At 51.4% G+C, this 11,550-nt stretch overlaps 2 non-coding genes across 2 annotated transcripts; both read right to left on the bottom strand.

The window, feature by feature from the left end:
* Nucleotides 1–2,290: 2,290 nt before the first annotated feature.
* Nucleotides 2,291–2,362, bottom strand: TRNAG-UCC (transfer RNA glycine (anticodon UCC)). The gene has a single exon. It is a non-coding gene; the product is annotated as a tRNA-Gly (tRNA).
* Nucleotides 2,363–3,720: 1,358 nt separating this feature from the next.
* Nucleotides 3,721–3,802, bottom strand: TRNAS-AGA (transfer RNA serine (anticodon AGA)). Its single transcript has one exon. It is a non-coding gene; the product is annotated as a tRNA-Ser (tRNA).
* Nucleotides 3,803–11,550: the final 7,748 nt, after the last annotated feature.

Below are 11,550 nucleotides of genomic sequence, written 5' to 3'. Positions count from 1 at the left end.
GGTGTGACTGTGGCATCAGGATACCCTGCTTTTACGTTTGTCTGTTCTGCATGGTTGCTGTGTGGTCTGCTCAATGGACAGAAGAGGTAATGAGCAAAAACGTGCCCAAAGACACAGGTCTCAGCACTGCCACCCTGTCCCTCACCTTCACCAACAGTTTCTATCAGCTTACCCTGCCCAGAGCTTTGCTGGGACAACTTGCAGCATCTAAGACTGTCTACCGCCCAGTCCAGCTTTCACAACCCTGCCCTGGTGTGACTGGGTGCCACCTCCACAGCCAGCAGTGTTGGGAAAGAGAAGCTGAAGGCAAGAGAGGACAGGTTCATCTGACTCCCTGGCTACCTGCACAGTGTCAGGGAGCAGCAAGGGCAGGGCTGCGCCAGGAGGGAGGACAAGGTGGGAGCTGCGTGACAGTGCAACACAGCATGGGCTGGGCAAGGCCCTGCAAGCCAGTGTGAAAAACATGGCCCCAACTGCTATACATCTTGGTTACAGGAGCCAACAGTGTCTAGGAGTAAGAGCTTTTACCGCAAGGTCAATGTGATCTGAAAAGCCAAACTCAAACTCCTGTCAGCGGGAGAGAACCTCCCATACAGCACCTGCAGAGCCAGGTCGGGTGGTCAAAAATCAACTCCTCGAGAGGGGTTATAGGAAGGATATGTGGAGAGAAGGACAACACAAGGCCCTTGCGCTTGCCAGCCCTTGTGTGGGGGCGCTGAGGTTTCCAGAGAGAGCTAGATGCAGCCTGGTGATGGGTGCAGGGAAGAGGAGGGCAGGAGGCCTGAGCAGCAGCACTGGTGCTGGCAGGTCCAGGCAGCATCAGGCAGGGCTGGGGAGGTGCCTGCAGAGCTGCTGGGGGGAGCAGAGTGGCGCAGCGGGAGCGTGCTGGGCCCATAACCCAGAGGTCGATGCTACTTGCTTTTGGCCTCACTCCAGCCCCAACAGACACTGCCTCTCCCTTGCAGTGTTCATCAGGTGCTCCCTGCTCTGCTGCCCTCCTGCCCTCTGGACACCCAGGGCTTCCCAGGGCTGTCCCACACCCTCAGCAGAGGGGACTGTGGAGCAGCAGAGCACAGCTCAGAGTTCACCCCAGCAGGCAGAGGATGTCCTGGGGACACTGCTGTTTCTCCCTTCCCACCAGGCAGATAAGTTCCCAACTTCTCAGACACAAGAGGGAACCGAACCTCCAGGGCTCTGCAGCTGGGGAGGAGGACAAGCCTGCTTTCACCTAGTCTGGGAAACACCAATGCAATCGCCTCCAGCACATGTGGCTTTCTCTGTCTCAGTCTATTTGCTGCACACAGCTGTTTTCAGGTGCCACCACAGCACTGACCCATCTGCGATACTCTTGGCACCTGGAGCACCCGTGCTGGAGCAGCTGGATATTCCTGAAGGAGCTGCAAACTGCTTCTTGTGAAACAAATTTCTCTGTCACTTTTCTTCCATTCTCTTGCGTGCTTGCTCTTTTTTTGGTGTTCTGGTGTCATGTCAGTGAATTACACCCACCCTGGCACTGTTCCTGAATGGGGCCAAAGTCACTGACATGGGAAAGAGCAGGTTCTCCCTCTTTCTTGCAGGGGCGCTGAACAACAGAAGAGGAGGAGACCGACCACCATGAGTCTCCAGCTATGCTGCACAAAGTCTTTAATGAGAAGGAGCAACTGCAGTGGCACGAAACAGAGATCAAGAAACATGTCTGCAGGGTATGGGGGGACACAGAGAATGGCCCATTTCCAGGTGCAACCAGCAGCAGCAGGTTGAGCTCTGGGTCAGTCCAAATATCCCTGTCTCCTTGCTCCTGAGCCCAGCCTGGAGCCATCTCAGCAGGAAGAATACCCTGGTCTCAGTGGGTGTTGTCCAAGTTGTACAGACCCTGATGCTGTACCAGCATTTCTCACGAATCCTCATCTGGGATCCCTCGGAAAGAAAGTGGGAAGCACCAGAGATGGAGAGTCTGGCCAGGAAAAGCAGCTGTGTCATGGCAGGGAACAAAGGACCACACTAGAGGCTGTTACCTGTGACCCTGCATTACAGAGACAGGACAGCACCTGTCTCTGTGCTACTATGATCACCCCCTGGTTGCACAGCGCAGCTTCCAGGACATGGGGCTGTTCTGCCGGGGTGCAGCAGCATGGCTGAGAATTTCCCGCTTGCCCTCTGGATTGGACAACATGGAGGCGTGGAGACAGAGCTGCTGCGGGCAGCAGGAGGAGCCGAGCTCAGTGGCTTTGACAAGGAGCAGCTGAGGAGCTGCCAAATGCTCTGGTTCCCAGGGAAAGAAAAACCTCCTTGCGCTGGCTGGGAATCGAACCCGGGTCAACTGCTTGGAAGACAGCTATGCTCACCACTATACCACCAACGCAGCTGGTTGCAATTCTGTCTACTGCTGCTGCACTTCACCACTTTGAAGTACACTGCAAGGTGTCCCAGGGAGGCTCTGGGCAGGCTGAGCTGGCAGAACCTGTTGGTGGCGGCAAGGGACAGGGTGGTAGTGGTGACACCTGCAAATCTGGGAACATTTTTGCTCATTGCCTCTTCCATCCGTTGATGAGAGCACGCAGCAACCAGGCAGAGGAGACAAACGTAAAAGCAGGATGGAGAGGGTTGAGATGTGAGTGAAGATGGGAGCATAGAGAGAACAGCTGCAGCCTGCCTGCTGCAGGGTTTCTTGCTCAGGGGAGAGCATTTGACTGCAGACCAAAAGGTCCCTGGCTCAACTCCAGATTGCTCTTCTGCTATCCTTTCCTTCTTCATCATTGCTGCCAACCAGCCTGAACTTCCCTTCGGCTTGCACTGCTTAACCACCCGCAGTGTCAAGGCTGTGCGGAACAGACCACGCACCAACAATGGGGTTTTCTCTCCTTCCCTGGGCCCTCTCTGCATGGGTCCCTCAGGGCTTCCCTTTCTTTTCAAGAACCCACCCAGGCATGATACCTGCATCCCTTCCTCTGCTGTTGCTTTCTTGGGAGCAACTTGCATGCGTCTGAAAGAAGCCATCTGGGAAGCCTCCAGCTCTTTTTGATCCACCCATCAGGGTCTGCAATGGAAAGTGAGGGCATCCTGATGCCAGAGTCACACCACATCCTCTTTTGCACTTCTGTGTCTTTCCCAGAAGAGGAGGAGACAGGAGAAACCCAACCCCTGCCCCCATCTATTTTTCGGCCAATATGGAAACCTCCTAGGAAAGCTGCCTATGTGTGCAAAAGCTGGGACGTGTCAGGCAAAATTCCCCCAGGATGCCAGGTACGACCTGTCACACCAGTCTGTCTTCATGACACCTAAAGCAAGGAGCACTTTGTGAGTGCTGGCATGATTTCCATGAGGTGTCATGCCTTCTTTGATAGCAATGAGGGCCATGGTGTGCAGGCTCTCTTTGGAGATGAGCTGCTGTAGCTTCAGGTGTAGGGAAGACAGACAGTGGGGTTGTGCAGCTTGGGATGTCAGGTGAGATGAGGCTGTAAGGTTCTGTTGAAGATCCAACATCAGTGGAACCCCTTTCATGGCTCCTGCTCAGCACTGGCCCTTTCCCTTCCCCCAGCTTGCCTAGCTTGGCAATGGGAGCAGGATTTACCCTTCATCCCAGAGGTTCTGTGGGGAAGGACGACAGGTGCTGTAGGCAAGGGGGTATGACTGTCTCCCTGGGCAGCAGGTCCAGTGTGGAGCTGAGTCCCACAGGTGCAGAATGGTCAGTTGCTGGCAGCCCAAAAGGGAACTGCAGCCCGTAGCTGGCAGGATTCGAACCTGCGCGGGGAAACCCAGATGGATTTCTATTCCATCGCCTTCACCACTCGGCCACAACTACCTGCTCCAGCCCTCTCTGCCCCGCTCCTCGCATGCCCCGTGCAACGACACCCGGCTCCCTGGGGGCTTCAGGGCCAGGCTTCACTTCTAGCCCTGTAAGGACTCAGTGCTGAGGTGGTCCACGTAGCAGTGCCTGTCTGCACACAGAACACATGTGGGAGGTGGTTGCAGTTGAGAGAGTGACCAAGAGGAGAGGCTTGAGAAAGTGTCTGGTGGGGGCTGGAAGGTGGAGGGTGGTCAGCCTGCTCAATGGAGGAGCAGGACAGAGGCCAGGCTCTGATCTGGAGGAGCAGGAAGCTGATGAGGCTCTGATCTGGATGAGCAGGAGGCTGACGATTCTCTGATCTGTAGGAGTAGGAGACAGAACAGCCCACGGGTGGTGTAATGGTGAGCAGAGCTGCCTTCCAAGGAGCTGAGCCAGCTTTGAGCCTGGCCAATGCTGACAAATGTCTCTTCATCCTGGCTCCAGGATGGGTGTCCTATGTGTTCTGCAGGCAGCCTCTTCTGCTTCAAACTAATCCCACCGCCTCCCTGCACTCTTGACACTGGGACTGCTATTTTCAGTATGCTGGGAAGACACCAGGCTGGTACAGGAGCCAGGAGACAGGCATGTTTGGTCTGGCACAGAGCTGCACCTGCTGCTATGATTGGTTGCACCTGGCAAGAAAAGCATCCTGCGATGATGGGGGACAGATGAAAATTGACAACATCTAGGTGGTGGTCTAGGGACAGACGGTGCTTCATAAGCCCAGATATAAAACTGTAGAGTGTGGTTGGAGGACGAAGCTTCTCGAGTTTGGATTCCAGGCTTGCCTAAAGAAAAAAACCCAACTTTCTTTTCTCTGCTGTCAGTGTATGTGGGTTTGTGTTAGCACAGTATTTACAGACGCCAATTCTGGCATCTCCAATGCTACAAGAAGGTGGACTTATGAAGAGGGTATCATGATTGCGCATGCTATGTTCCCCACTGAAATGCCCAGTCCAACCCCACCTTGCAGTCACACTGCTTCTGTCTGGATCTGAAAAAGAGTTCGTTTCTCTTTTCCACTCCATACTCATTCCCTGGAGTTTATTCCAAAACACAAATAAAAGGGAGAATTGAGATGATTGGTTTTCATACTAAGTTTGTAAACAGCAATTGAGAGGACGGAAAAGTCAAGTCAAAGATCTGTATGTTAATGTCAATCTGTATGTAACTATGAATCCTCAACAAACAATTGGGGATCTGGTCCTGCAGAGCTGTGATCACCAGGTTATAGACTCATGCTCAATGTCTGAGGGTTTTCTGGGGGTTCTGGTATCAGTTCAGGGATCTCTTGCCACAATAGTGGTAAGATCAGGAGAGAAGGCAATGCTCTTCATTGCAGAGCAGATGGCTACGTGAGGGAGGAGGAGAACAAACACCATGAGTCTCCAGCTATGCTGCACAAAGTCTTTAATGATAAGGAGCAACTGAAGTGGCACAGAACGGAGACCAAGAAACACATCTGGAGGGTTCAGGGGGACACAGAGAACTGTCCATTTACCAGGAACAAGCTCCACACAAAGCACTTGCCTTTCCGCATTCTGCTCTCCCTGCTGGCAATCCCAGCCCAGCAAGAGCAGTCCCTAACTCCAGCACCCTCCCCCAGCAACAGGAGATTCAGCAAAGCAGAAGAGAATGAGCCCTTTCTCAAGGAGCTCAGAGCACAGCAGAGCCAGAGGAGGCACGGCGAGGCCTGACGTGCAGCCAGGAGCCGTGGGCACAGGTCCCTCCTGCCAGGTGACATGAGGACACCCAGCCCATCTGCAAGGCCTGGCCACACTCCTGCTGTGCAGTCCCCATCATTCTTCCTGCTCCAGAAGGGATGACGCACCAGGTTCAGCAGTTCAGACGGCAGCGGGGGAGAGGCAGGCACAGCCCTGAACCCCCTAGACCAAGGGAGCCCCCAGAAGAGATGGGAACCCCCCCAGTGCTGAGGGAGCTCCCAACAGCAGCTGACAGAGAGGATCCCACCACTGTGTTCTGAGGGAAAGAGGTGAGGATGGGGCCCGGCAGGGTCACCACCACTGGAGAGACCTCAATGGCCACCGTCGAGTCACCACAGCGGGCGACACAGGGCTCACTGCAGCTGCTTGCAAGTGGGGTTGGGCCAGAGGAACCACAAGGTGGTGGGATACAGGGTCTGAAGCACGACATCTCTCGGTGAGGGAAGCAAAGCTGAAACACAGAAGACAGGGACAACACAGAACCCCAACGTCAGTCTGTCTTTCTTGTCCTCAGTTCTCACTGCAGATACACTTGACTGCCCTCCGTCTCCTTTTGGAGGTCCATGTCTAGAAAGGACCTGAAATTGATCCTGCTGCCATGTACAACAGGCATCACATCTCATCTTAGGACTAGATTTGAACGCCTAGAACCAAAGAAGTACCTAACTGCTTGCTGATTCCACGAGGACCTCCTCATGCATTACCCAGTGACATAGCACAGATGAAGGTTGATGCAACTAGTCCAGCACAAATCGGCTGCGTGGAACAAATGATTCAGAAATCAGCTCTCGAGAACACACAGTGTGCATAGAGCTGCCATGGCCCTCACTGTGCTCTCTGAGTTGCATGGTCCAGAAAGGCTAAACCACTTTCGGGACAGGACCCAGCTCAGTGGATTTAAAGCCCCCGTGGAGAGCCTGATCATACCCCATCTCCAGAACAGGCCGTGCTGCGTTGAAGGAGGCACTGAATGCACTTGTCCATTTGGTTAGAGACCATCTGTCTAAAGCAGAACTTCTGCTGAGCAGATCTCCCTGCAGCTGAGCCCCATTCATCCCCTTGTGCTTGAAAGAATCCCCCTCTTCCCAGCTCTCCCCAGCCAGCCCCATCAAAAGGGAAAGAGGTGAGTAATCACCATGACAGCAGTTCAGCCCACAGGGAGAGATGGAGCGCACAGAGGCTTACCTCGTTCCTTGAGGAAATGAAGGCAAAAGAAGATGATGTAGAGCCTGGAACAGTCAGGCTTTTATACTGTGTCCCAGAGCCTCGTGGGGCCACAAACATTCCTTACTCATGAAACCTCTGATCACCTAGTAGTTACTGCTTTCCAAAGTTATTTTTGGTGGTTATGCCCTCACCTCTTTCATCTGAAATTTCCTATTCCACAGGGCTGTCCTCAGTCCCATCATGGCTCAGCCTGTACCCATTTTGTACCCATTTGTTGGAATTCCACTGACTCAGGTGCAGGAACTTACACTTGGACTTCTTGAACTTCATGTCATCTGCACAAAAGTTCTCTCTATTCTTTCAAAGTCCCTCTGGATCGCATCCCTTCTCTCCAGTGTACCAAGCACATCACTCAGCTTGATGTCATCCGCAAACTCCCTGTGGATCCCACTGTCCATGTCCATGACAGACATGTTAAATAATACTGGTCCCAACACAAATCCCTGAGTGACATGACTCATCATGGGTCTCCATCTGGACTTCAAGACGTTGATGGCAACCCTGGAGTGTGACCATCCAGACAATTCCTTATACAGTGAGTGGTCCTCCTGTCAAATGCATGCCTCTCTATTATAGAATCAAGATGTTGTGTGGGGCAGTACTAAATGCTCTGGACAAGTAGATGACCTTAAACGCTCTTCCGGTGTCCACTGATGTTGAAATGTGGGTTTGGTATGGTGCTTTTTTGTGTGTTTGGTTTGCTCTTTGGTTTTTGGACGTTTTGGTTTGCTGGTGTTGCTTTTTTTTTATTTATTTATTTAGTTTTGTTTTATTTTATTTTATTTTTTTATAATTTTTTTTTTTAATTTTAATTTTTATTATTATTGGTACCTCATTCTTGCAGCCCATGCCTTTGGCTTCTGTGAACTACGTATGATGGCTAAAGCACACCATCTCCATGTGAGTTGTAGCCAGGTATTCCCTTTCACTCATCAGGGGAGTACAGTTTCTTTCATCTTCCCTTGTTGTCCTATGCACCTGAAGAAACCCATCTTGTAATTTTTTACCTGCCTCACAAAGATAGTGTCCTTGGCTTCCTGATCCCCTCCTTGCAGGCCTGGGTTGGTTCTGTGTAATCTCCCCAGGATGTGTATCCCTGCCTTGATTGCCTTTGCATTTTAGTTTTGCCTCTTAGTTTGCCTAAGAGGTATTTGGCAGGCTGGTCTCCTGCTTCCCCTGCACAACTACTTGCACACCGAGACTGAGCGTTCTAGCAGTCTAAGAAAAATGTCTTTCAATATGTGCCAACTCTTGTTCACTTCTGTATCTCTGAGTGCAGTTTCCCAAGAGATCCGCTGCACAAGTGCCCCAAGCAACTGAAGGATTTCCTTCCTGAGGTTTAGGGTCCTGACTCTACTTTTTACCCATCCTGTATCTCTCAAGATGGAGAATCCCTCCAGGGCATGATTGCTGCAGCCCGGCCTAACGCCAGTCTTGACACCTTTGATAAGTTCTTCTACATTAGTACACAACAGATCAAGCAGTGCCTCTCCTCTGGATCAACTCTCCATCACCGGTAACAATAAGTTGTCCTCAATAGGCTCGAGTAGTTTCCTGGACTGCTTGCAGTTTGCTGTGCTGCTTTGGCACCAAATGTCTGGGTGGTTGAAGTTCTCTCTCAGGATCAGGGCCTTGTGAGTGTGATGCTTCCTCCAGTGGGTCACCATAGACACACAGGAGAGAGCGGGAAGGTTCAAGTGTGTATAGACCCACTTCTGCAGAGATGTGGCAAAGCTCAGTGGCAGACAAGGATCATTGTGGACTGGAGGGAAGTCACTTGCAATCAGGACTGAGGACCACAAGGTCCTCAAACATCCTATCAGGCTCTGCCGCAGCCTTTTTATTCTTCCCATGAGCCCAGGGAACAAAGGCAGATTCATAATGCTGAAGGGCATACCAGGGGGTGAGGCAGGTCTCTTTCAAGTAACCTCTTCATGGGATCATCACAGCTATGTCCCTTGATAAACTGGGCCAGGCCTTCGTGTTTCTTCCAAGCAGGGGTCTGGGTTCAGCTTGGGAAGTGGAGAACCTGTTGGAAACAAGCAAGTCAGCGCATAAAAGGATCCTCAAAGACATGCCCACATTCACCTCTGAAAGAGATTCACATCCAAATTGTCCTGCTTTACTCACTAATTTCATCTCAGAGGCTAGAGTCTTGCATGCCCCGATTTTAAGGAGAGAGGAAGGGCAAGGGGCCAAAAGCTCATGGCCTTTTTTCTTGCTCACAGATGGGGTGACCCATTCCATACATTTCAGACTACAAAGGGACATTGGATCAGTCTCGCAGAGCACCTGGGAGTCATCATGATGTGGAAGAGTTGGGAAAAACCCTGAGTTCCAGAGAAACGTGAGTCATCATGCTGTGGACTCCAGTGGACAAGGTGCCCCAGCCTCAGGCATGTCAGAGATACCAGAGTCATAGCCTCATTCCTCTGAAAATTCTGCTTTCCTCAAAGACATTTGCACACCTTTTAGCATCATTCCTGAAGCAATTGCTGTTTATATGCAGTCTTGTGCTGCTGCCACCTTCCAAGGCATTGCCCTTCATTTGCTGCTCAAGGGCTCTTGAGGACTGGGCAGAACATGAGGGCTGGAGCAAATGATGTATAGGGTAAGGTTAACAGCACTAGGGTTGTGGAGCCTAGTGGAGATGAGCAAGGTGGGGAGCAGGAGAGGGATATAACTGCAAGAGGGTAATAGGCCTGAAGCTCTTGACTTATCAGGGAATTTGGTCTGCTCAGAGCAGTAGATTGGAGCAGAGGACCTCCAGACACCCATTCCAACTGTTGTACTTCTCGGGTATGCTGATTCAAACAATCATTTTGGTTGGAAGAGAGTCTCAGGATTATCAAGTCCAGCTGTTAACCTAACGCTGTCACATGAGTCCTTGAGCAGCCAGCAAAAGGTCATGCCTTGGAACACAGCAACAGGTCAAGATCACGTAGAAGCACCAGTGGTTTCATGAGGCCATGAGCTCTGGTATCGCTGGTGCACCTGAGGCCAGGACAACATGCCCACTAAAATTCACAGCAGGGCGGCTCACCCTTACCAGGAGTTCAGGGTTTTTCCAGGTGTTCTGTGAGGCCGATCCAATGTCCCTTTGTAGTCTGAAATGCATGGAATGGACCATGTCATTCCCGACCCAAGAAAAACGGCCATGAGCATTTGGCTCCCTGCCCTGCACCTGTCCTCATAAGCAGACCTTGCAAGCCTCTGGGCTCTGGGATTCCCTTACAGAGCAAAACCTGAATGTGGTAGAGACTGATGAGCATGACCAAGGTCCTCGTGACTGTCATTCCAACCCACAAGGGACTTCCCTCCAGCCCAAAATGGTTTTTCCTTGCTGTTAAGCTTTGCCTAATCACTGCAGAGGTGCATCTGTTCTCCTGTATGAGACTGTACAATCTTGATGTCCTGTTTCAACTTACCCACAGTGTCCTCTGTGTCTACAATGACCTGTGGTGAGGAACGTCTCTAAGGTTTAACGGTGTGTCTGCACTGAAAACACAGGGGAGTTGACTCAATGTATCCTTTAAAGCTGAACTTCATGACTGGTGGTTGTGCTCACCGCCAAGAAGGCAATGTGACAATCCATATCAGAAAAAAAACAAACCAAAACCAAAAACCAAACAACCAAAAAAATCTACCTGAGTACTAGCCTTATACCTCAGAAGTAAGTTGTCTTACGAAGCTGGGACACAGATTAATTATTTTGGTGTCCAGCAGTACGAAAAAGGAACACAACATTTGGGATAAAAGGAGCAAGCATCAAACACCAGTGAGGACTATCCTCACTTCTTTCCCTCAGAACACAGTGGTGGGATCCTCTCTGTCAGCTGCTGTTGGAAACTCCCTCAGCATCAGGGGGGTTCCCATCTCTTCTGGGGGCTCCCTTGGTCTGGGGGGGGTCAGGGCTGTGCCTGCCTCCCCCCCGCTGCCGTCTGAACTGCTGAACCTGGTGCATCATCCCTTCTGGAACAGGAAGAATGATGGGGACTGCACAGCAGGAGTGTGGCCAGGCCTTGCAGGTGGGCTGGGTGTCCTCATGCCAGCTGGCAGGAGGGACCTGTGCCCACGGCTCCTGGCTGCACGTCAGGCCTTGCCGTGCCTCCTCTGGCTCTGCTGTGCTCTGAGCTCCTTGAGAAAGGGCTTGTTCTCTTCTGCTTTGCTGAACCTCCTGCTGCTGGGGGAGGGTGCTGGAGTTAGGGACTGCTCTTGCTGGGCTGGGATTGCCAGCAGGGAGAGCAGAATGGGAAAAGGCAAGCATTTTGTGTTTCGAGCTTGTCCTTGGAAAGTGGGCAGTTCTCTGTGTCCCCTTGAACTTTGCAGACGTGTTTCTTGGTCTCTGTTCTGTGCCACTGCTTTTGCTTCTTCTCATTTAAGACTTTGTGCAGCATAGCTGGAGACTCGTGGTGTTTCTTCTCCTTCTCCCTCACGTAGCCATCTGCTCTGACAGGAAGAATACTGGCTTCTCTCTTCATCTTACCACTATTGTGGTAAGAGATCCTTTAACCAGAATCCCCAGAAAACCCTCAGGCATTGAGCTTCAGTCTGGAACCTGGTGATCACGGTTCTGCAGGACTAGCTCCCGAATTTTTCATTGTGGATTAATAGTTACATAGAGATTGACAGTAACATACAGATATTTGACCTAACTTTTCCATCCTCTCAACCAATGTTCACAAACTTTGTATGAAAGCTAGTCATGGTAATTCTCTGTTTCATTAGTGTTTCGGTATATACTCCAGGGGATGACTATGGAGTGTAAAAGAG

Source organism: Patagioenas fasciata, chromosome 12 (genome assembly GCF_037038585.1).
Source record: "Patagioenas fasciata isolate bPatFas1 chromosome 12, bPatFas1.hap1, whole genome shotgun sequence".
NCBI classification, from domain to species: Eukaryota; Metazoa; Chordata; class Aves; order Columbiformes; family Columbidae; genus Patagioenas; species Patagioenas fasciata.
This window is presented reverse-complemented; position numbering and strand designations above follow the sequence as displayed.